The sequence below is a fragment of the Lynx canadensis genome, chromosome D3 (genome assembly GCF_007474595.2).
Source record: "Lynx canadensis isolate LIC74 chromosome D3, mLynCan4.pri.v2, whole genome shotgun sequence".
NCBI lineage: Eukaryota > Metazoa > Chordata > Mammalia > Carnivora > Felidae > Lynx > Lynx canadensis.
This window is the reverse complement of record NC_044314.2, coordinates 54,195,680-54,221,215: the sequence shown is the minus strand read 5'-3', so window position 1 is coordinate 54,221,215 and position 25,536 is coordinate 54,195,680. Positions and strand designations below refer to the sequence as shown.

The window sequence follows — 25,536 nt, the reverse complement described above, 5'->3', positions numbered from 1 at the left end:
TAATAAGATCCTAAAGGAGACATCAAGATAGACAAACAGGATGGCTTTCCATGACTCCGTGATTGCCATAAGTGGACCCTGAGATATAATAATTCAAAACAAGATAACATATTAGTCACAGCACAGCAAACACTAGGAACATCAAATGGTTGTGCTGGCTCCCTTGCCCCCCAGACCCGCTGGCAATATGATGGGCCCACATGGAAACCACTCGCGTAGTGGGTTGCACCACAGCTGAGGAACACAGGGCTCCAGGCTCCGCACCTTTTATAGCAAGCAAGAAACAAGCCAGTACCACCATTTCTGCTTCCCTTGATGTGTGAGCAGCAGTCACACTGTGGTTGCCATGACCGACATAGCTTCTAGGTGACCAGCTACAGGAACTGCTCAATATCAGGCATGGATATGGCTTGAAGTTTGGTACACTGAGGAAGCACATGCATGGGTACTTAGGACCTATGGTGGCCTGTCTCCCCAAAATACACAGCTTATGTACTAGTAATTCCATTCCTAGCAATATATATAGTAGAAATGCATACACAGGTACACCAAAAGACCCACAAAATATTCATAGCAATATTACTTTTAATAGCCCCAAACTGAAAATTACTAAAATATCCACCAACAAAAGAATGCATAAATAAATAATAGTATATGGCATATACAATAGAATACTTATACCAGCAAATAAACTATAGCTACACCAAACAACCAGGATGAATCTCACAAACATTGAATGAAAAGGAGCCAGACACCAGAGAATACATACTTTGGAATTTCACTTATCTAAAGTTGAACACAAGCCAAACAAATCGATGGTGTCGGAAGCCAGGACAGCAGTTACCTCTAGAGAGGAGGAGGGGGAGGAGCCAGTGACCGGCAGGGAGTCTTTGGGATACTATTAATATTCTCTTTCTTGATGGAGAGTTGGTTTCATGGGTACGTTCCCTTTGTGACAATGCATCGAGGTGTAAACCTACAACTTAATGTATTTTGCGTATACATTATAGTTCAATAATAACAACAAAACAATTTTTTAAAAGAAGTTGGGCCAAGTAGAAAGAATGGAATGATCAGGCCCACCACCACCGCTGCTTTAATGATGAACCTTTCCTGCCAGCAACAAGGCCTCCTTTCCACCACATGGCTTCAGCCACCAGAAATGGAACCTCTCAAACATCCCAGACAGGGACTCTCCCAAATGAACATTAAAAAGGACATCACCAACATTCCATAACATTTCAGATAACAATCATACCATACATGACTTCTCCGAACTCTTGCTTCTAGAATCCTCAATTACCACGAGGCCTTCTATCACTGACCATTACATGCTCTTCCTAATTACTTTGTCACTAGAAGAAAAAGGATAATGACAGACTTGAGCCATCGACCAGACCTTTATTAAGGCTTAAGCAGGAGATCTGAGCTTCTTGTGTCCTAACACTCACCAAGAGGAAGATTCTGGAAGTGAGTTATTTGAACAGCTTACAGATGCTACCAAAACTCAGAAGTTGGCAATTGCTGCAAGACTTTCTTCACACAGCTGCTGAAAATTATTTCTAATAAGTAGGAAGATGGAGGTGGGGCACCAGATGCTGGGAGACAGTGGGGGAGGTAAGCAACCTAATTTGGGATAGGAGACTAGGCAAAGAAGTCTTATTCCCCAGCTTGGATTCCTAATAACAAAAATATATATTATTTAGGTTCTTTCTCTTACTTTTTGGCAATCTATAACTTGGCAATTTATAACATCTAACATCTGACTGTTGGGCTCCACAGAAATATTAGCAGAGTCTGAATCTATTTCCCTCTCCAATCTGCTGTTAATGTCGCACCAGTCTTTGGGGCTCCCAGAACACAGCACAATATATTTCCTAATATGCAACATATAAAGTCCGCTTAAAATAAATAACATTTAGCAATCAGTCAAAATTAATTTGACTAGGTTTTTATCAGTAGAGCAAAAAGTGATTCAAGAGACGTGCACAGTTAGTTACACCAGACTTTGGTCCACTCGTTCTAGCCTCCATCTTCAGAAGATCGACAGTCATCTTATCTGAAAGCAAACAGGATAGCTGGAATCATCAATCCAAACTGTCCTTATAGACTTAAGTCCTTATAGACTTATTCTAGAAACCCAGTTTCACAATTTCGCATAAAAATCTTTATCCAAGTATTTATCATCCAGTATTTTTATTGCCCATCTATTGTCTGTTCCCTCTGATGACTACAGGCTTCCATACGCCAAAGATTTCTTAATGTATCAGAAGCTCTAGCATAGTATCTGGCACACAGCTGGTAGTCAACACATTTTGTTGAATGAACAAATAAACTCGCTCAGCCAGTACCATGGAGAGAGAGAACAGAAGTGCTTATTGAGTCAGCTCAGCCCACATGGCCAAGGTTTTCTCACCAGCTAGTTTTGACGATCATTACTGTCCGCCATAGCCTGGAACACAATGACCCCAATTTCTCCCAGACTTTCTCATCCTTTCTATACTTTTAAGAGCAGTTTTGGATTCACAGCAAAATTGGGCAGAAAGTACACAGACTCCATAAACCCCTGGCCCCATCCATGCACAGCCTCACCCATTATTGACATTCTGTACCACAGTAGTACATTTGTTACAATCAATGAGCCTACATCAACACATCATTCTCACCCAAAGCCCTTGGTTCACATCAGGGCTCGCTCTTTGTGTTGTACATTCTATGGGTTTTGAAAAATGTGTAATAATCCACCATTGTAGCAGCCCTACCCTAAACATTTTCTGTGCTCTGCCTACTCACCCCTCTCCCCAACTGATCCCCTGGAAACTGTTGATTTTTTTGTTGTTGTCTCCATAGTTTTGCCTTTTCCAAATGTCATATGGTTGGAATGAAATAGCAGGTAGCCTTTTCAGACTGGCTTCTTTCACTTTTCATGACCTGATAAGTACTTATTTCAACTAGCTCTAAGGACTTCCGGGGAGGAAACTGCAAATTCATTGTCTCAGTCCTGACTGCAGTTAAAATCATCTGGGCAGGGGTGCCCGGGTGGCTCAGTTGGTTAAGCACCCAGCTTCGACTCAGGTCATGATCTCAGGGTCTGTGAGTTCGAGCCCTGCGTCAGGCTCTGTGCTGACAGCTCAGAGCCTGGAGCCTGCTTTGGTTTCTGTGTCTCCCTCTCTCCCCTGCTTCCTCTCCCTCTCCGTCTCTCTGTCAAAAATAAATAAACATTAAAAAAAATTTTTAAATCATCTGGGCAGATTTTATAGACACAGATGCCCTAGCACGTGCCGAAGACTTATTTAATCAGTCTGGGGTAGGGGTCTAGACATGAGTACCATGTAATATCTCCCCAAGCGGTGTTCCCCAAATGACATGACCAGAGCTGAGGACCATTGCTATAGTTGATGCATTCGTCTAAACACCTCAGAGTTTATGAATGTCTCTAATAGAGGAGGATGTGACTCCATCTACCACATGTCCCACATATAACACTTATTTTAAAATAATCAGCAAAGTCATTGTCTCACATCATGTCTCACATCTCTAGCACTATTTTTTTTCTTTTTCCACCTCCACCAGCTTGTTGCTTCATTAAGAGTGTAGATGACTTTAAGATGAACTTTTTTTTTCTTTTTTGCTAAGATTATCTCATAATCCAACTCCAGGTTCGGACAATTCTTGGCCTCTTCAGCCACCATTTTAAAATAGTCTAGGGGTGCCTGGGTGGCTCAGTCAGTTAAGCGACCAACTCTTGATTTCCGGTCAGGTCATGATCTCAGGGTTCGTGAGATCAAGTCCTGCGTTGCGCTCTGTGCTGACAGCACGGAGCCTGCTTTGGACTGGGATTCTCTCTCCCTCTCTCTCTCTCTCTGTCTCTGCCCCTCTCCCATGCACGCACGGGTGCACATGTTCTCTCTCTCAAAATAAATAAACTTTTAAAAAAAGTAAAATAGTCTAGAACTGCCAAGTCAGTTCCATTTTGGTTACATGCAAGATAGATAAACAATCGCAGCCGTATGCAGCCAACTTCAGGAGATTTGAACGCAGAGAAGGCACATGAACATTACTTTTAACTGTGAGCGCCATAGATTAGGTTGCTCTCCTCATTAAGGAAAGTATGAAGTATATGCCAAACAAATGATAACTTAGAAATGGAATAAAAGTCCAGTTTCACTTAGCCAAGTTTGACAAATCTCTTGCAATATTTTGGTAAGCCTTTATCTCTTTGCCAACTCTTACTCAAACCTCAAAGTTCCGTGAGGTTTCCTCTGCCCCGTGCCCTGCGGTGATAACTGCAAATGGGCAAAAGAGATCAAATGTGGGCAAAGATTAATACCTGGCCCAAAGGTGAGATCACCTTTAGGTCACAAATAGGCAAGGTTTCTTTGTAATCGGCAGAAATATGAGAGGAAGTATCATTTAATAGGAAGAGTTCTGGGAAGTAGGAGATTTACCCTTGGGTAAAGGACTTAAACTCTTAGGCTTCTATTTGATCCTCCAGTAGAGCAAAGGAGGGTTCATTTTATTTTATTTTTCAAAGATTTTAAGTGATCTCCACACCCAACGGGGCTCAAACTCACAACCCCAAGATCAGGAGTCACACGCTCCACTGACGGAGCCAGCCAGGCGCCCCAGGAATGTTCATTTTAAATGTCGACGCTGTGTCCTGACGAGCTTTCTTTTGAGCTGCAGTACTCCATGCACACCTTGTGCCTTGACGGGTCCACTGGAAGGCTAAGAGGTGTCGCAACTGTAACATGTTCCAAACTGAACTCTCCCCCAGTCCCCACCAAAATTGTTTCCTCTGATGACTTCATATTTTACTCTTACTCTTGCCACCCTTCTTTGTCTCTTCTTAGCAAAAGTCCTTGAAAATGCTCACTGCCCCCAGGTTGTCTCTCTTGAGCCCACTCAAGCCTTCGTTCCCACCATGCCCTGGCGCTGCTCTGACTGTAGGCACCAGTGACCCCCTTTTGCGAAATCCTGTAGCCAGCTCTCGGTGTCCATGCTTGCCAGGTGGAAAGTCCTGGAAACGCGTTCTTCACGCTCACAAGACATCTTCCTCTCCCGGCTTTCCTCCTGCCTCGCCAGAAGCTTCTTTCCCATCTCGCTTGCAGTTGCCTCATCTCTACGACCTCTTCCCATTTGAGTGAGGGTTCAGTGCTGTCAGTGGTCTCAGTGACCCGCATGGCTCTACATACCATCTCTGTCATGGATTCCCAAGTGGATATCTGTACCCTTAACGTCACTCCTGAACTCTGGATTGAGACCACCAACGTCATCCTCAACATCTGGACTTGTGGCATCTCAAACTTAACGAGTCCAAAACCAAGACTCCTGTCTTCCTCTCACCTGCTCCACCCTTAGCCTTTCCACCTTATTTAATAATCTCTCTAACTTTCCAGTTGTTTAGACCCAAGGGCTTGAGGTCATCCTTGACTCCTCTTTTTTCTCACGTTCCACACCCAATTCATTTGCTTTAGGTTCTATTGTCATAACATGTCTAGAATCTGAGCCCTCTTGATACCCCTGCTGCCAACACCCTATCGCGGGTCACCATCATTTCTCTCTGAGTTACTGCTGTCACTATCAGACCAGTCTCCCCACTTCCACCTGCAGCACCCTACAGTCTCTTCTCCACATAATCAATAGAGTAATGGGGTGAAAACCTAAGTCATATGGTGTTTCTTTCTCTTCAGAACCCTCCAGTAGCTTCCACCACAAAGATAAAGCCAAACAAAGGCCAGTGCAGTCTACACACACACCCCATCTCCTCTCTGATTCTCTCTCCCATTATTCTCCTCTGTTCACTCCATGCCAGCCACGTTTTGCTCCCTGCTGTTCCTGGACTGTGCCAGGCACATGCCCACGCAGGTCTGTGGCCACATGCACACAGTAGGGCATTTGCACTTGCTTTTTCCTCCAACTCAGTGCTCCTTCCACCAGCATCACAGCACCCGGTTGCTCAAGCCAGGAATCTGTAAACTCCTTTTTTATTTTCTATCTCAGTATCGTGCTCATTTCCTTTATAATGCCTATCATGATTAAGGTTTGTTTTTGTTTTTTTTTTTAGGTTTTCTCCCTTTTCGTGTTTGCTCTTAGACTTTTGTTCCCCTTTAGCCCCATGCCTGGAAGCTGCTCTTGCTCTGCCACTAAATTATAAGCACCGTAAGGATAAGAACTAGATTTACCACCTCCCTATTATCCCCCGCACTTAGCACAGTACATGGTACACAGCAGCTACTCGATACACAATTGTTAAATATGTAAATGAGTGAATGGATTGGATAAGTGACTAGCTCGATCCACCCTACACTGATTTCAATTGGGACTGTACAATTTCTCCATCATCGTGTTATGAGCAAAGCAATAGAAACGACTGGCATGTTGTGCCTGCCACCAGGAAACGAGGGAACAAAGCAAAGGGGGAGAAGTGTCATCCGGCATCTGAGGTGGGACCCTAGAAATCGATAGGAAGGCACCAAAGATTAGAGACTTGTTACAGCAGCTTTCTCCAGAAACTGGGCCCTGACAGGCAGGAAGTTGTCCTCTCTTGCCTTGTTCAAAAGCTAGAGTAGTTCAAGCCAGCCTGCGTAAAGTCATTCTCTACTTGGACTAGATTCTTTGCGTTTCAAGGTGACTTCAGGGACCTGATAAGGTTTTCTCATCGTCTGTATCATCTGACGGGAAAACACCCTTTCCTGATAGAAAGATTCGATAGAAATTGAATGCTTTGAGAATTTTAAGCCTGTTTTAAAAACAACGAATGGGGGCGCCTGGGTGGCGCAGTTGGTTAAGCGTCCGACTTCAGCCAGGTCACGATCTCGCGTTCCGTGAGTTCGAGCCCCGCGTCGGGCTCTGGGCTGATGGCTCAGAGCCTGGAGCCTGTTTCCGATTCTGTGTCTCCCTCTCTCTCTGCCCCTCGCCCGTTCATGCTCTGTCTCTCTCTCTGTCCCAAAAATAAATAAACGTTGAAAAAAAAAAATTTAAAAAAAAAAAACAACGAATGTATTGTGCAATTCTAACCCAAAACTTTAGGACAAATGGACAAACTAAATGAACAGGAAATTTTTCTCCTAACAGATGAGTCATAAAATGCCTCCACAAGAGGTCTCTCTCTCTCTCTCTCTCTCTCTCTCTTTGCCTCTCTATGTCCCTCCCCTCTCCCTCCTTCCCCTTCTTTCCAGCATTTGTAATTACTATACATTTATGAAGTAACCTAGAGTTACATTAATCTTGACAAATTCATAGAGCAAGGACAGCAGCTTCTTTTTATAAAACTCTTCAAGATAAATCTATTTTTATGGCTATGTTATATGCAATCCAAAGATGTTGCACTTTTGCTTGTTGAGATATTCTGTATTTTTTTCAGCTTTTTCATTTAGCAGTTTGAGATAGCAATCTTTTGTCCGCATTCAATGACATATGGTATGTGCCCAATCCTTCATATGGCCATGTTCATAACTTCATGGAGAAATTGTAGTCCTGATCAAAATCAGCTTAGGTTTGGGGCGCCTGGGTGGCTCAGTCAGTTAAGCGTCCGACTTCGGCTCAGGTCGTGATCTCACGGTTCGTGGGTTCGAGCCCCGCGTCGGGCTCTGTGCTGAACGCTCAGACCCTGGAGCCTGCTTCTAATTCTGTGTCTCCCTCTTTCTGCCCCTCTCCCACTCACACTTGTCTCTCTCTATCTCTCAGAAATAAATAAACCTTAAAAATTAAAAAAAAAAAAAATCAGCTTAGGGTTGACCTGAGTGGACAGTCTCCCTATTTTATCACATGACTGGAGTCCAGATACCTAATCAGATGATGCCGTATGATCTTAAGAGCTCTGTAAAGCCACTCATTGCAAGAGTTTACATAGAGAAATATCTGTGTATAAGCTGCTCTGCTAAAACTCACCTTTGGCTGAACCTCATTCTTCACACACACTTCAATTCACATTCATTGCTTCATTGATCTTCATCAGAAAAATACTCCTACCTCCACATTAAAATAGTCATTACAAAAGATCTTAAACTCAACATTAAAACAGTCACTACAGAAGATCTTAATTAATCGCTCAGTGCCATCATCGTCGCAGGCATTTTTTCATGGTACCATATCATTCCCGTGTTTGATGTGAACATGAAAAATATTATTTATGCACAGCCATATCACTATTTTCTCTCAACTTCAGGACAGGACCCAGGGGCTCTGCCTTTCACCATTACCTGCAAGAACGCCAAACGTGTGGGCACCAGCTCCACACCAGGAGATTGCTGAGGTGTCTGGGCTGGTAGCAAGTGCCTGTGGGGGCTCCCCTCCCGCCAGAACCAGGCCCCCCGAATCAGGGGCCTGGCAGAGGCAGCCTGCCAGAAAAACTGGCAAGTGAAGATTTGAATAGTTCTGGAAGGTCCCAATCTACCATTTGGAAACTTCTGGACACATAATTTCTCAAGTCTCCAGGGCTAACATGCTATAACTTGAATAAAGGATGCGTCAAAACACTGCTAAAGTTTATTCTTTTTAAGCATGTCAACATTTACGTTATCAATTTTCTTAACGTGGAATAAACAAACACGAGCTTAGTTCCACAAATTCTGAAATCCTTAAGCTTAATAGCACTATAATTCAGCAAGTCATTTGTCCCCAGAATTGATAACTCCCTGGCACTATGTGAAGTAAAGGGACATACAATGTTATGTGTGGAATAGAGTCATCGAAACAGCTTAATCAAAGATGTCCTTGGGCGCCTGGGTGGTTCACTTGGCTAAACGTCCGACTCTAGGTTTCAGCTCGGGTCATGATCTCACGGTTCGTGAGTTCAAGTCCCACATAGGGTTCTGCACTGACAGCACAGAGCCTGCTTGGGATTTCTCTCCTCCTCTCTCTCTGCCCCTCCCCAACTTGTTCTCTCTCTCTCTCTCTCTCTCTCTCTCTCTCTCTCTCTCTCTCCAAAAATAAATAAACATTAAAGAAAATGTTCCTCTACTTACACCCTTGCATTGACAGCAATATCAATGACCTCTTTTAGCTAATTAGGAAAATATCTTGATCTAAGACAATACTTGGTATATAGTGGGTACTCAGTGAGTATTTAGGTACTATTATTGTTGTCAAGGATAGTTAGGCACCTGCTGAATACAAACACAGTTTTATACTTGATGAAGGAGTAAAACAATGAGAAGATAAGGTCTCTGAGAATACTAGTTTACTACCAAGTGTTCTCATATTTGGGGAACTGACAGAGTTCACATGCCTATTTAGTGTGCCGTCTGGGGTTCCTGGACCCAATCCCAGTGTGTGAGGGGGAGGTTTCTCCACACCAACAAGCAATTCTCTGAACCCAGCAGGGTGTCCTATCATTCAACTCAACTCTGATGCTATCTACTCAGTCATAATAACAGATCCCATAGGTTAAGGGATCAGTCCTGGCAGACTCCTCCCACTCACCACGCCCCCCCACACACCCTCGCCACCCCCTCCAGACACAGGTCCCAAGTCCAGGTTGTCATCTGTGCTTCTGATCAACCAGCTATAGATTAGAGGTTCCAATGACCCCTTCCTTCCTTGGGCTCAATTAATTTGCTAGAGAGGCTCACAGAACTCAAGCATTTTATGGTATTTCCCAAATCACTGGTGTAGGTCCTTATAAAAGGACAGAACTCAGGAAGATCTGGAGGGAAGGGAGCAAAGTGTGTGGGAAGGGGTGGAGCTCCCACTCCTTTTCCAGGCACACCACCCTCACAGCATCTCCCTGTGCTTACTGACTCAGAAGTTCTCCAAACCCAGTTCTCTGGGTTTTGAATGGAGGGTTCAGCACATAGGCTCAAGTTTACTCTTTTAAGCATGCCAACATTTATGCTATCGTTGATTACATCATCAACTGCTCATCAAGGTTGTGGTGATTGATCAAATCATTGACCATTAGTGATTGATTCAACCTCCAGCCCCTCCCTCCTCCCTGGAGATCAGGAGGTGAAACTGAAAGTTCCAACCCACCCCCCATCCCCCATCACAAGGTTGGTTGTCCTGGCAACAAGCCCCCCTTCATAGGTAGGGTCCAAAAGTCGCCTCATTAAAATGACAAATGACACCTTTGTTGCTCTCAGCACTAATGAAATTCCGAGGGTTTTAAAAGCTCTGCCAGAAATGGGGATGATGACCAAATATATAAATCTCCATTGTTATCAGCCACAGTTTCACAATCTCCTAACTCAATACCAGTGAGTAAGTCAAGCACTGGGAATGAAGCCCACTTAGAATTTTTTTTTTTTTTTGCCAGCTCCCATGAGTTTTGTATTAGAACTTTCAAACCTTCCTTGTATAATATATATCATCTCTGTGCCCTTTCACATAAAAACGTCCCATCTAGGAATACACAGGGAATTCATTAAGAATTCCTTCACTCCAGGAATTATTCTTTCAGCCTTGTCTTAAAGCACAAGTAATAATGTTCCCTTTCTTTAAATGGGAGATGCTGAAGTTCATTTTTGGCCGGAACACCCAGGTAAGGACCGGGAGCCTAATTCAATGCAAAGAATGAAGAAGGGAAGTCCTCTGCCAGTTGATATAGGAGTTATAGAGGGCTCCCAGTGGTTCCTTTCAACCTGTAATGTACCTAAGAATCACCTGGAAATCCTGTTAAAATGCAGATGCTCGTCCATAGGCCCAAATGGGACCTGAGAGTCAGAATTTCTAACAAGCTCCCAGGTGATGCCCACACTGCTGGTCCTGGGACAAACTTTTGAGTAGCTTCCTTTTAAAAATACCCTGAGGGATGCCTGGGTGGTTCAGTTGGGTAAGCGTTGGACCCTTGATCTCGGCTCAGGCCATGATCTCAGGGTTCGTGGGATGGAACCCCTTGTGAGGCTCTGCCCTGGGTGTGGAACCTGCTTCCCTTCCTCTCTGCCCCTCCCCAGCACATTCTCTCTCTATCTCTCTCTCCCTCCCTCTTTCCCTCCCTCTCTCTCTCTTTCAAAATAAATAAAAGTAGGGGCGCCTGGGTGGCGCAGTCGGTTAAGCGTCCGACTTCAGCCAGGTCACGATCTCGCGGTCTGTGAGTTCGAGCCCCGCGTGGGGCTCTGGGCTGATGGCTCAGAGCCTGGAGCCTGCTTCCGATTCTGTGTCTCCCTCTCTCTCTGCCCCTCGCCCGTTCATGCTCTGTCTCTCTCTGTCCCAAAAATAAATAAACGTTGGAAAAAAAAATTTAAAAATAAATAAATAAATAAATAAATAAATAAATAAATAAATAAAAGTAAATTTTAAAACTTAAAAATACCCTGAGAGCCTAATTTAATTGTTCTGGGGTGGAGCTCAGAAACAGAGGAGGGTGTGAAAATTATAATAAAATAAAATTCCCCAAATGATCACATGATTGTGTAATTCACCTGGTTGGGGGGGGGGGGACTCCTTGTTCCTAAATACACTTAAAGACAATAGGCAGATACAACTGAGACCAAAAAAAAAAAAAAAAAAAAGTTTATTAACTGTTATTAACATGAGAGCCTATGGTTGTTATAAAATGGATCTTGCAATATATTCACAATTCTATCTTATTTCAAATTTGTGTTTGTTTTTCCCTAAGGAGCTTCTTCACCACTTTCAGCTTAAATCCTAAAAATGCTAACCAGAAGGGAAGAATGTTCTTTTAGCATTAGATATTTATCTTGTATATCAACACAGACAGAGGCCACCAGAATTTCACAAAGCGCCCCCTGGGAGGCTGTTAATAGAGGTCAATAGTGGTTAGCTCTTCCGCTCACTAGCTATACCTCAAAGCTCTTCTGAACCTCAATTCCTCCCCTGTAGTAAGAGAACCTTAGAAAAGATGGCCACATCAATCCAGACCTCTGACATCATTTGATTCAAGTCCCCAATGGCAAACATTTAACAGCTTGATCTGAGCTAATTATCTTGTCCTTAAAAGTAGCTAGCCTGAAGATTTGCATCATGCCTCTGCTACAGGAGGTGCGCAAAGTTCTGGAAAGCCAGAGCCTTCTGTTCATTCCTCAGTGTCGACCGCCCCCTGCAGGCGTTCTCCAGGACTGACCCTTCTCAGGGTCTGGGCTCGTCTCCGTGGAAACACTAGACTTGTTCTTCCCTTCATTTAGACCATCCGGTTCAGGAAAGAGTAGGGCAGAGCATGAGTGCCTTTTTCATTAGAGGAAAGACAAAGGCCAATTAATAAAGACCCAGAGAAGAGGAAGGGCCCCCAGGGGTTAGGAGAGGGAAGGAAATGAGGCCAGTCTGAGCTGTCTGGGCAGCAGCCTCTGAAAGGGTAGCTTTGTTTATTTTGTTTAATCCCTTAGCTCCGTCCTTCCTGGTTTGTTTTTTTTTTTTTTTCTGTCATAGAAATGTCTTTTTTTTTTTTTCTTCCTTCCTGTTTCATGCACATTACTTATTGGAATCTTGGGATTTTTCACAGCAGAATATGTGTAATCTATTATATTGCTACCTCAATACATTTTGACTAGAAAGCTTTTATCCCTTTTTAGGTGTTAGTAAATGAATGTTCAGTGCTTCTCTATGGAAAAGTTAAACCATCCCCAATAGGGTAAATATTAGCTTTCCATTCCCTCTCACTCAAAGCATGAGAGATTACTATAATTCACCACAGTGCCTAGGTAATAAAAGTGGGTAGAAGTCATATTTTCAACATCCAAGCACATTTCTGGTAAAGCTTTTGACTGCCAACAGTCCTAATCATTACTTTGCACCTAATTGATTTAATCAGAGTACCTGTGGTCATTTGAATACTATTTGATTCTGGTGATAATGGACCTGTAGGCATGTTTCCATTTTGCTCACAAATGCTTTGAAATGTTTCTACCTTACATCATGGGCAATTATACTTTCCGTTCAGAATTCTGTTAAGGTAACGATTCTTCCCATTTCCTGGAAAACCTACCCCCCCCCTTTTTTGAATGAATAAGTAGTTATTTTCTCTAAATGTAAGTTTCAAAACTAGTGCATTTCTACAGCTAAAGCTGATGCAACACACAGCCAATGAATGTGCATTCATGTGTGCTTTGTGGCACATCAAAGTTGTATTTTAAATGCTTTCTCCTACCATCGCTTCCAGTATTTTTATGCCTTAATTAAAGCATTGAGTGGCTACGTGGAACTATAGTAGCCACTGATGTGTTGGAAAAGCAGGGGGCAATATTCAGGAGAGGAGTGTTGTTATTATAAACTACCTTTGCTTCCTAGAGAAACAGAGAAAAAGAATGCTGCAATCAGAGAACAGCATGAGCCCAACAGGAACCCCACCACCTTCCTTGGCTCCTGTCTGTCTTCCTTCCTCCCCAGTGACAATAGTGCTGACCCATAGGGCAGGGACATGGAATATACAGGGGGCTTCAAACACAGCGGTGCCTACACGGGTCCTTGAGCCCACACCCACGAGTACGTTCTTAAAGTGTGCATTTTTTGCTTAGTGCAAAAACTTCTGGTTCATCGCAGCAGAAGTTTTGAAACTTGGAGATTAAATTGGCTCTGCTTCCTCTTAGGTAAGAACTCAGTTCTAACATCCAGCTTTGGACTCGGTGAGGGACCACATTGTTTAGTTTCTCTCTACCCAGTTTCTTTCTAACCCATTCATTGTCTGAAGGTGGAATTATTATTTTTTTAATGTTTATTTATTTTTGACAGAGAGAGCGAGAGCAGGGGAGGTGCGGAGAGGGAGGCAGACAGAGGATCTGAAGTAGGCTCCTCCTTGTCAGCACAGGGCCCCATCGAACTCAAACCGTGAGATCAAGACCTGAGCAGAAGGCAGACACTTAACTGACCGAGCCACCCAGGCGTCCCAGGGTGGAATTCTTTTTTATCAGATTTTTATTTTGATTTAATTATAGGTTCACATGTAGTTGTAAAAAGAATACAGAGAGATCGCATATACCTTTTAACCAGTCTCCTCCCAATGGTAACTTCTTACAAAACTATGGTGTAACATCACAAGCAAGATACTGACATAGCCAAGATACAAAAGCTTTCCATCACCACAAATAGCCCTCATGTTGCCTTTTCATAGTCACCTCCACTTCCCTCCCACCCCTACTTCTTCCTTCACCCCAGGTACCCACTAATCTCTTCTCCATCTCTATGAATTTGTCATTTCAGGAACGTTCTATAAGTAGAATCATTTAGTATGTAACCTTTTGGAAATCACTTTTTTCATTTAGCATAATTCTCTCGGAGATCCTTCTAGACTGTTGCCGAGTAGCGTTCCATGGTGTGGATGTACCACACTTCACTTAACCATTTACCCGCTGATAGACATCCAGATTGTTTCCAATTGGACACTATGATGAATAAAGCTGCTACAACATTCTTATAAAAGTTTTTGGGTGAACACAGCCTTCATTTCTCTAAAATAAATTCCCAGGAATACAACTGCTGGGTCACGTAAGAGTTGTGTGTTTCATGTTTAAAGAAATGGTAACATTTTTTAGAGTGGCCGCACCATTTTACATTCTCACCAGCAGTGTATGAGTGTTTCTGTTTCTCTAAATCCTATCAACATTTGTTGTCATTAGTTTTGTGGTTTAGCCATTCTGATAGGTATGTAGTGCTATCTCATTGTGGATTTTATTTGTGTTTCCCTAATGGTTAATGATGTTCAACATCTTTTCATGTGCTTATTTGTGAAATGTCTCTTCAGGTCTTTTGCCCATTTTCTAATTAGATTTTTTTTTTTTTTGTCTGTTGTATTTTGAGAGTACTTTGTTTACAGCACCTACAAGTCCTTCATAAGATATGTGCTTTTTTTTTTAATCTTCTTGTCTCTAGCTTGTCTTTTCATCTTCTTCATAGAGTCTTTCAAAGAGCCAAAGTTTTTAATTTTCATTACATCCAATTTATCAAAGTTTCCTTTGATGGATCATTCTTTTAGTGTCAAATCTAAGAACACTTTGCCCAGCTCAGAATCCTGAAGATTTTCCCTGTTTTTTCCATGTTTTGTATTTAAGACCATGATCCATTTTGGGTTAATTTTTTATAAAGTGTGAGACGTAAAGTTTGGTTTAGTTTGGTTTTTGCCTATAGATGTCCAGTTACCCCAGTACCATTTGTTGAAAAGGATATCTTTCCTCCATTAAATTGCTATTACAAAAAATGCTATTCATCTGACTCTTGATTTCAGTCCAGGTCACAAGCTCACGAATAGTGGGATCAAGGTCTGCGAGGAACTCTGTGCTGGCTGCACTGAGTCTGCTTGGGATTCTCTCTCCCTCTCTCTCTCTCTCTCTGCCCCCCACCTGGTCACATGCACATGCACATAGGCACTCTGTCTCTCTCAAAATAAATAAACATTCTTAAATATTTCCTTAAAAAATACTACTATAATTGCAATAATCAGCTGGACATGTTTGCGTGGGTTTATTTCTAGATTTTCCACTCTGTTCCATTGATCTGTGTGTTTATTCCTCCCACCAATGCCACACCATCTTGATTACTGAAGTTACATAGAAAATCTTTCAGTTGAGTAGAGTGAAAATAGACAGATACAAATTGAGTAGAGCGAATCCTGTTTTATTCCTCAAAATTAATTTGGTTATTCTAGTTCCTTTGACTTTCCATGTAGACTTTAGAATAATCTTGTCTATGTCCACAAAAATATGGAATTTTTTTGCAGCTTTATCGTTTGGTGTATACATACATAAGATTCCTGTGTCTTCTTCCTGGATTGGTTCTTTAATTATTTAATTATGTAATGGCCCTCTCTGTCTCTAGTCTTTTTCTTTACCAATAAACTTTACTGATAACATTTCTTCATCTGATATTAATAGAGCCACTCCTATTTTCCTTTGATTGATGTTTCCATGATACATTTTTTTCTATCCTTTTCTTTTCAACTTGTTTACATCATTATATTTGAAGTGAGTTTCTCAGAGACAGAGTATAGTTGGGTCATGTTTTTTAATACAGTCTGCAAACCTCTGTCTTTTAACTAATGCATTTAGACCATATATTTAATGTAATTATTATCTTAAGGTTTAAGTCTTCCATTGGATTTTTTGTTTTCTGTTTGTTCTGGGGTTTTTTATTTGTTTGTTTCTCTGATTTTGTTTTCCGCTATTTCCCATAAGAATGGAAACTCGAATATTTTTTAGACTTCTGTAGTGTTTTTGAGTATGTCTTTTTGGTATAGTTTTTTAGTGGTAGCTTTAGGAATTATAACTTATCACAACTTAATGATATCATTTTACCAGTTTGAGTAAACTATAGAAACCTACTTCCCTTTGTACCTGTTTACTATCTCCTATTTATAACATCACTACCTTAAATATTTTCTATACATTTTTTAATTAAAAAATTTTTTTAATGTTTATTCATTTATGAGAGACAGAGACAGAACACAAGCAGGGACTGAGCCACCCAGGCGCCCCATATCTGTAAACATTTGGAACCCTACCAAACAATGTTATAATCTTGGCTTAAACCATCAAACATAATTTAGAAAACTCAAGGGAAGGAGAATGCCTATTCTATTTACCAATGTTTGTGTTTACCATGTCCTTTCTTCCTTCCTGATGCTTCAAGTCTCCTTCACTGATTATTTCCTTTCTGTTTAAAGAGCAGCCCTGGGGACCCTGGGTGACTCAGTTGGTTAAGCCTCTGACTTTGGCTCAGATCACAATCTCATAGTTCGTGAGTTTGAGCCCCACGTCGGGCTCTGTGCTGACAGCTCAGAGCCTGGAGCCTGCTTCAGATTCTGTGTCTCTCTCTCTCTCTGCCCTTCTCTCTCTCTCTCTCTCTCTCTCTCTCTCCCTCTCTCAAAAGTAAGTAAACATTAGGAAAATTTTTTTAAATGAAGAAAGAATGGCCCTTAGGCATTCTTTCAGGTAGATATGCTGGCAACAAATTCTAGTTTTCCTTGGTCTAAAAATTTCTTTATCCCCCCCCCCCCCTTTATTCCTGAAGGATAATTTCACGGCACATAGAATTCTAGGCTGGCAGTTCTTTGCCTTCAGCCCTTAAAAAAAATAACACCTCTTTTTCACCTCCATGGTTTCTGAAGAGAAATTTGTGTCATTCAAATTGGTTTTTCCCTATAGATAAACACCCTCTGGCTACTTTGCAGATTTTACTTTGTCTGAAGTATTTAGATGTTTAGTTATAATGTCCCTTGCCATGGATTTCTCCAGAGTTAGTCTGTTTAAGATTCACTCACCTTCTTGAATCCATAGGTTTATGTCTCTTGACAAACTGAGGACATTTTCAGCCGTGATTTCTTTGAATGCTTTTTTCAGCCCCACCCTCTTTCTCCTCTCCTTCCCAGACTCCAATTTTGAATGATCATCTTTTATTATAGTCCCACAGGTCCACGAAGCCCTACTTTTTTTCTCTCTCTCTCTCTGTTTTTCATACTGGGTGATTTCTAATGTTCTATCATCCAGTTGGCTGCTTCTTTCTCTTTCTCCTCAACTTGGCCATTGACCCCCTCTACTAAGCTTTGTATTTTGGTTATTGTATTTTTCAGTTCTAAAATTTCTACTTGGCTCTTCTTTATATCTTCTCTTTGTTTGCTGAGGTTATTGGCTGAAGCTGGTGTGTTTTTTTTTAATTCGTTTCGAGTGTGTTAATGATTGCTCTTCAAAGCTTTGTTATCCTAACTACTTTGAAGTTTTGGGGGTTTTTTCCCCAGATAATTTAACATCTCTGCCATCTCAGTATTGGCATCTATTGATTGTCATTTTTCATTCAGTTTTAGATCTTCCTGGCTCTTAGTATGAGAGTTGAAACCTGGGCATTTTTGTATTGTTAGTAGACTATGGATGTTATTTAAACCTTCTGTTTTAGGTGGTTTTTAAAATACCACTCCAGGGGCGCCTGGACGACTCAGTCGGTTCAGCGTCCAGCTTGGGCTCAGATCATGATCTCACAGTTCGTGGGTTCAAGCCCCACATCTGTCAGTGCAGAGCCTGCTTGGGATTCTCTCTCACTCCCTCTCTTTCTGCCCCTCCTCAATTGATGCTTTCTCTCTCAAAATAAGTAAACTTTAACTCTCTATATATCATTCCAGCAAGACAATTGGGAGCACCACCTCATCGCTGCCAGTTAGATATACAAGTCCAAGTTCCCCACTTAAATGCTATTGACACCTAAAATGGGTGGGTGCTCCTCATCACTGTTGGGTATGGGTGGGAGTTCTGGACTCCCCACATGATCTCCACTGATGCCACACTGGAGTCAGTTTTGTTACTGCTGGACAACGATGAAAGATCCGACTCCCCACTAGCCTCTTCTGAAACTACCTCTGCATGCGGGGACAGGGATGCCTCATTACTACTGTGTGGGAATAGAAGGCCAGTTTCCCCATGTGCTCCCCACTGGTACCACATGGGAAGGGATTGCTCATGGGGATAAAAGTCTCAGCTCCCTACTCGCCCTTTTCTGATACCACCTTGGTGAGAACGTTACAATACCTCCTTACTACCCCATGAGGGTAGAGGGTCTAAGATTCCACTCGGCCCTTGCTGGAATGGTAGACGTGGTACCACAGTTTTTTCTTTGGTGTTTGGCTGGAGTAAAGTCATCATTGTTTAACAGTGTTCTGTCTTAGACTCATAAATACAGAGAACAAACCGCTGGTTGCCAAAGGGCCAGGGGATGAGCAAAATAGAAGCGAAGCCACGTAAGAGGCACAAGCCCCCAGTTACAAAATAAATAAGTCATGGGGATGAGAAGTAAAGCATAGAAAAGATAGTAATCAATATTGTGATGACATCATACGGTGGCAGATGGTAACCAACTTATTGTGGTGAGCATCGCATAATGTGTAGAATTGTTGAATCACTATTTTGAACGCCATCGTATGTCACCTTTTTGGTTCTAGGTTGGGCTTATGTAGTTGGCCATATTTCTTATGTATACCACAACCAGGTAACTGCCACAAATAAGAAACCTTGGAAAACCATGAAGATTTTGTTTCCATCTGAAAAAACTTGGATATAATTGTAGAACCTCTCCTGGTAATATTTTAGGAACATGGGAAAAGTACTAGCAAAAAAGTAAATGTTATCTCAGTTTTCGAAAGACAAGATTCCAAAAATTGCAAATAGTTAATCTAATGTGAATCCTTATGAAAATTCCAGGAGGAATTTTTACATAGACGGTTTGTGATGATTTAGCAAATGGGGAACTACCATAGATTTACTAACAAGGCACGTATAGAACTACCTATATTTCCCTCTTTGAAATGGTTGAGCCAGGCACATGAGAGGAATGTAATTGCATTTAGGATAGTATTTAAAATAGTAGATCACTTGGGGCGCCTGGGTGGCTCAGTCAGGTAAGCGTCCGACTTCAGCTCAGGTCATGATCTCATGGTTCATGGGTTCAAGCCCTGCGTAGGGCTCTGTGCTAACAGCTCAGAGCCTGGAGCCTGCTTCAGATTCTGTCTCCCTCTCTCTCAGCCCCTCCCCCCCCTCAAAAATAAACATTAAAAAATAATAATAATAATAATAAATAAAACAGTAGATCACAAAATGTTGCATGAAAAAGTTAAAATCAGGGAAGCACAGGCTGGGTGATAGAGGCATATGTGAAACAGCTTTACAGCAAAAACTATATTATTGATGGACTGAGTCAACTCAGAAGATCACTGACTCACCAAACCCCAGTCAATAACTTTACAAGTAATTGGGTAAGGAAATAAATGGCATAATTATGGGAAAGGTACGAGATGGTTAAGAATATAGAAATCAGGCAGACTTAGCTTTAGATTCTGAGTTTACAAACTTATCAGCCTCAGTTTCCTCATTTGTAAGATAGAAAATAACAATGTTTCGTAATTGCTATAATAATCCATAATATTGGTGTGACAGATAAGACATTGTAGGTGAAGCTCTTAAATGCATGGGACCTTGTAAGACTCACTGATTTGGGGTATTGCTATGTTTGCTTCTGTTATCACATATACATAACTGGCAAGAATAGTTGATTTATTGCATATTGCATGGGGATGACAGGATTAGCCTTCGATTTCAATTTAATCGGAACTAAAGTGTCAAAAATTAGAACGATTTAACATCATTTGCTATAAAGATCTAAAAGGTGTCCAAAGAGAGCTTACCAGAAGCTAAGAGCGTGATTATAGCCCAAACAATCTAGAGCTTCCTCAGGCCATATCCCAGGAGGATCTTCTCTCGAAGAAAGGACAATAGCCATTCTGTATTCTGTACTTGTCAGCCCACATTTGGAAGTTTAAGTTTGGCTTTGGGTACTTTGTTGTCAAAGAGGAAATAACAAATTGGACTGACTTCAGAGACAAGTCATCAAGGTAATGGACAGCCTGGAAGCCTTGACATAAGAGAACGAGATAAAGGGGGGCACGTCACCCGGAGAAGAGAAGGCTTAGCAGGGATAGACAGCAGCTGTGTTCAAGACAACTGAAGACTGCACGGAAGGGATGTGTTTTTCGTGACCTTTTGGCACGCCAGTAGTGAGTAGAGACACGAAGCATTTGACAACGGAGGTTAGAAGAAAACCAACACTGTAAGAATTATTTAAGAGTCTGTCTTTAGTGGCTTTTTGTTCTTCCTAAAGTGAAATCAGAATATGAAACACTTTGAAAAATCTATCAAAATACTTTCACATAAGTTTTAACTCCTCCAATTTGTCAATGTCAACTTGTATCTATGTAAGTACATCTGCTCTGCTCTGACACTTTTTAAGTTGAAGGAAACACTCTGTATTTAGCTCCAAGCAGCATCTCGGTCACTATTTCCACCTCCTCCTAAGCATTATCATCATGGGCTTTTTACTAACTAGTACATTTCAATTGTCATCACAGCTTTCCTAGTGATGACATTATTTCTTTTGTCACTGATTTGTAAACTGACATGATTGCCAACAGTCTTTCTGCAATCTCTAACTACTTACAGAATTACTTTTTCAGATGCCTTAATTATTTCGATGCAATTTATTCTCCGTCATGCTATATCAAGTTTTAATTACATTACTGTTTTTGCAATTACTGGAGCAATGAAATGATACTCACATATTTCCTATACTTTCCGCCGAGTAAGTATCATTTGTCTCTTTTCAACCACAGGAATCATAGTGTCTGAAATACTACCATAAGCACTTGCTGTGCTTAAAACTTACCTTAAATGATCGATAAAATGTCTTTCAAGGAAGAAAAAAAAAGTTCTATTATGTTGGCCCCCAAATTTGTTGGGAGTTTAATTGCCAAGCGATGAAATAGGAAAGCTTAATTACTTCGTTAAAGAGAGATTTTTACTTCTGGGTATATCCTCAAAAAAAACTGGAAGCAGGGGCTCAAACAGACATTTGTACACCCGTGTTCCCAGCAGCTTTATTCACAAAAGCAAAAGGCTGAAGCAACCCAAGTGTCTGTCAATAGATGAATGGATAAACAAAAATGTAGTATAAACACACAGTGGATTATTCTTCGGCCTTAAAGGAAGTTCTGACACGTGCGGCAGCCTGGGATGAACCTTGAAGACATGATGCTAAGTCAAACAAGCCAGGCAAATACTATACAATTTCACTTGTGTGAGATGCCGAGGGTGGCCAAACTCAGAGACGTAAAGTGGAATGGTAGTTGCCAGGAGCGGAAGGTGAGACCGCTTAAGATCTACTCTCAAATACCTTGTGATCTCACTTATGTGCAGACTAAACAAACAAACAAACAAATGAGCTTATAAATACCAAGAACAGATTAGTGGTTGCCAAAGGCGAGTGTTGGGGGTAGGAGAAATGGGTGAAGGGGGTCGAAAGGTACAAACTTCCAGTTGTGAAGCAAAGAAGTCCTGCGGATGTGATGTACAGCGTGGACACTTTTGTTAACAATCCTGTACTGTGTATTTGAAAGTGTTGAGAGTACATCTTAAAAGTGCTCATCACATGCAAAGAATTCTGTAACTGTGTGGTGATGAATGTTAACTAGACTTATTAGGGTGATCATTTAGCGATCTTTACAAATAGTCAATCACTCATTAGGTTCTACATCTGAAACTAATACGTCACTTTTATATCTCAATTTAAATTTTTCTTTTTTTTTAAATCTACTCGGGGCGCCTGGGTGGCTCAGTTGGTTAAGCGTCCGACTTCATCTCAGATCATGATCTCACGGCTCGTGGGTTTGAGCCCCACATCGGGCTCTGTGCTGACAGCTCAGAGCCTGGAGCCTGCTTCAGGTGCTGTGTCTCCCTCTCTCTCTGCCCTTCTCTCTCTCTCTCTCTCTCTCTCTCTCTCTCTCTCTCTCTCTCAAAAATAAATATTAAATGAAAAAAAGATCTACTCTCTTAGCCAATTTCAAGTACACGGCACACTACTTTTAACTATGGTCACTATGCTGCACGTCACATCCCCAGGGTTTATTCGTCTGATGAAGTTATACTTTTAGTACTGTATTCCAAAGTTGATCATATTCACCTTGGGGACACTGTTTTAAAATCTTGCAGCCTGAGTATTATTTCATCTTTCTCTATAGCCACCTTACTGACACACTAGGCCAACCTTGTTTATGTAGCTGCCCCACAGCCAGGAAAGGGTCTCCTATCTTTGAGTGCTCTTAAAGGACATGATAATGAATGGGACTCAGCCAGGCCCGCATCTCAGTGCTGATAAGCCACGAAACGTTAACTTAGCACAAGCCATTTAGGGAGGAAAGTGGAAAAAGACAGACGTCGTTTGAATAGGCCAACATTGAAAAATAATCCATCTAACACGAGAACGAATATTTCTGAATACGCACACGCCCTTTCTTCTTAGCAAGCCACCTTTCTCTTGAGGTGAAATATAGGAATAAAGGCACTATTTTCCGGTGCTCCTCCAGTGAGCGTTTCCGCATCAGCAGCACATGTCCATACTTTTACCCTTTATATTGACAGCTGTGGGCTCCGCTCAGTGGACAAGAGGAAAGAGTTCATTTCCTTACAGTTAGCGTCTGATGAAAGTGTGTGCTGTTTTATCAGAAATGACTCACCAAAGTAGAACTCTTCAATCCTTTCTGAATGATTTTTCACTTTGAAATTTGGGAATTATGCCTTATTTCATGACAAGTGACCTGGGTGAATGATTGTTGCAATGATGCCTCATTTCCCCATCTCAGCCAGCAGACACTCATTTTTCAAAACACTGGACTTTCACTTCGTCTTGTGAATATACACCATTTATGAAAGTCACCCCCCCCCCCGCCCCCCCGGAATTGCTGCCCTGATAACCATTTTTTTTTTAATTTTTTTTTCAACGTTTATTTTATTTTTGGGACAGAGAGAGACAGAGCATGAACTGGGGAGGGGCAGAGAGAGAGGGAGACACAGAATCGGAAACAGGCTCCAGGCTCTGAGCCATCAGCCCAGAGCCTGACGCGGGGCTCGAACTCACGGACTGCGAGATCGTGACCTGGCTGAAGTCGGACGCTTAACCGACTGCGCCACCCAGGCGCCCCGCTGCCCTGATAACCATTTGGAACAGCACCGTCATTTATGTTGGCAATATCCATGCCCTGGGTCGGGTTGCAAAAGAGCCAAAGAAACACGTTTACCATCTAATTCTCAAGTTCTAAGGGGAAGTGAACTTTTGGCTATAAATGCTTCTAGCTAAGTCTCTCTTTTCCTAGAAGAGACCTTAAGGGGAAAAGGAATTCTTCAGTTGGTATGTTGGTTGGTTGGGATTTGGGGCATGAGCATTTATAAAGTGGCCCATTGTGAATCACCATAATAGCACATTAACACATGGCAAATATTTGCTTGAGCTGGCAGAGCAAATAGTTCATGTTTGACAGCTACTTGTAGGATCCATCGAGAACATCCATTTTTAGAACAGTTTCCCTTTTGTGGTAATAATGTAGGAGGTTTGCTTTTGATGTTAAATTCTGGATCTATTTTTTTAATGTTTATTTATTTTTGAAAAAGAGAGAGAGAGCATGCATGAGCGGGGAAGGGGCAGAGAGAGAGGGAGAGACAAAGAATCTGAAGCAGGCTCCAGGCTCAGAGCTGTCAACACACAACCCGATGCAGGGCCGAACTCAGGAACGGCAAGATCATGACCTGAGCCGAAGTCGGACGTTCAACTGACGGAGCCACCCAGGCGCCCCTATTCTAAATCTATTTTAACTTGGTCCCCTTTCCAATGCAATTGCAAAAAGTAGCTGCTCCCAGGTTTTAGTATTACTGAGTCCATCTTTTTTGACTATTATACTTAAGTAATTACATTAAATTAATACAAAATTAATACAAACTTCAAGAATGAGTGCAATCTCATGCATTGCCAAGAGGACATTTGGAATGTGGAGAATATCTTTACCGTCTGTGGGCAGAATGCGTTCTAATAGTTTGCCAGTTGATTTTTTTTATCTTCCAGATAATTAATTATACAATCCATGAATAATCAAAGCTTATCTCTCAGTTCACCACATTTATATTCCTTATATCTTTTTATTTTCTAATTTCATTGGTTATAATCTCCGGGATGATGATAAATAACAGCAATGGCATTGGGCATACATCTTTCTTATCAACTTTAATTTTAAACTGCAAGCAATGTTTCAGCAAAAAGAAAAGAAATTTAATAATGAAAGAAAAATCACCCTGAACTCCATGTGAAAGCAAGCTTTAAAAATTACTAAAAATGAATTGTTTGTATATGAATAGAAAAGCAGGAAGGATATACACCAGACTGCTATGGGTAGTTCTTTTAAGGGTGTAGAATTCTGAAGCAGAAACAGGGGTGGAGAGGAAGACCCACCTTCTGTTTTATATACTCCTGTATAGCTTGGCAATGAGCATCTTCTACTTCTATAATTTTAAAATGCATCGTGAAAAAAATACAAAGAGTACAGTGTGTAAAGACTTTCTTTACATATCAAGATTTAAAGATGTGCACATTGTTAACGGCTAAAATTTAACTTTTGTTCACTAAGTTCAATCTCAACTAAATGAGACAAAGATTAGATAGACAAGCAGATGACAGAAAGATTGGTAGAGATACTGAAATAGATGTATACCCACTTACTGTTACTAGAAAGTCCAAAAACAAAAATATGGGCACAGAAAGGAAATGGGTAAAAGAAAAAGCTTACAGGGGTGCCTGGGGGGCTCAATCAGCTAAGCGTCCTTCCTTTGATTTCAGTTCAGGTCATGATCTCACGGTCGCAACACTGAGCCCCGCATCAGTCTCTGTGCAGAGCCTGCTTGGGCTTCTCTCTCTCTGCCCCTCCCCTGCTCTCTCTCTCTCTCTCTCTCTCTCTCTCTCTCTCTCAAAGTAAATAAATAAACTTTAAAAAGAATTTTAAAAAGAAGAAAAGGCCTACAGACTACCAGGACAGGATTCTGGGGCAGGGAAGTCAGAACTATTATCTCCCCCCGCCCCCGCCCTGGGATGTAGATGGGGAAATTATTTCATAGGCTGAAGAGAATTTGAATTGCTCACATCATGAGATGTTACGAAACCTTAATGATTTCTGGTAAAAAGTTTTTCCTTCTGGGACACCATGGGAGAGTCTAGTAATCATAGGAAGCCATCTGTATTGTTCATCCCAGTATTTAGGGTGGTACATCAATGATAGAGCGACCATGTCTTATTACTACT

The 25,536-nt window shown here is 41.6% G+C and overlaps 1 protein-coding gene across 7 annotated transcripts in view; it reads left to right on the top strand.

Annotated features, from left to right (window-relative positions):
- Window positions 1–25,536, top strand: part of DLGAP1 (DLG associated protein 1) — a 328,162-nt gene that overhangs the window by 105,634 nt on the left and 196,992 nt on the right. The gene's annotated exons all lie outside the window — the stretch shown is intronic.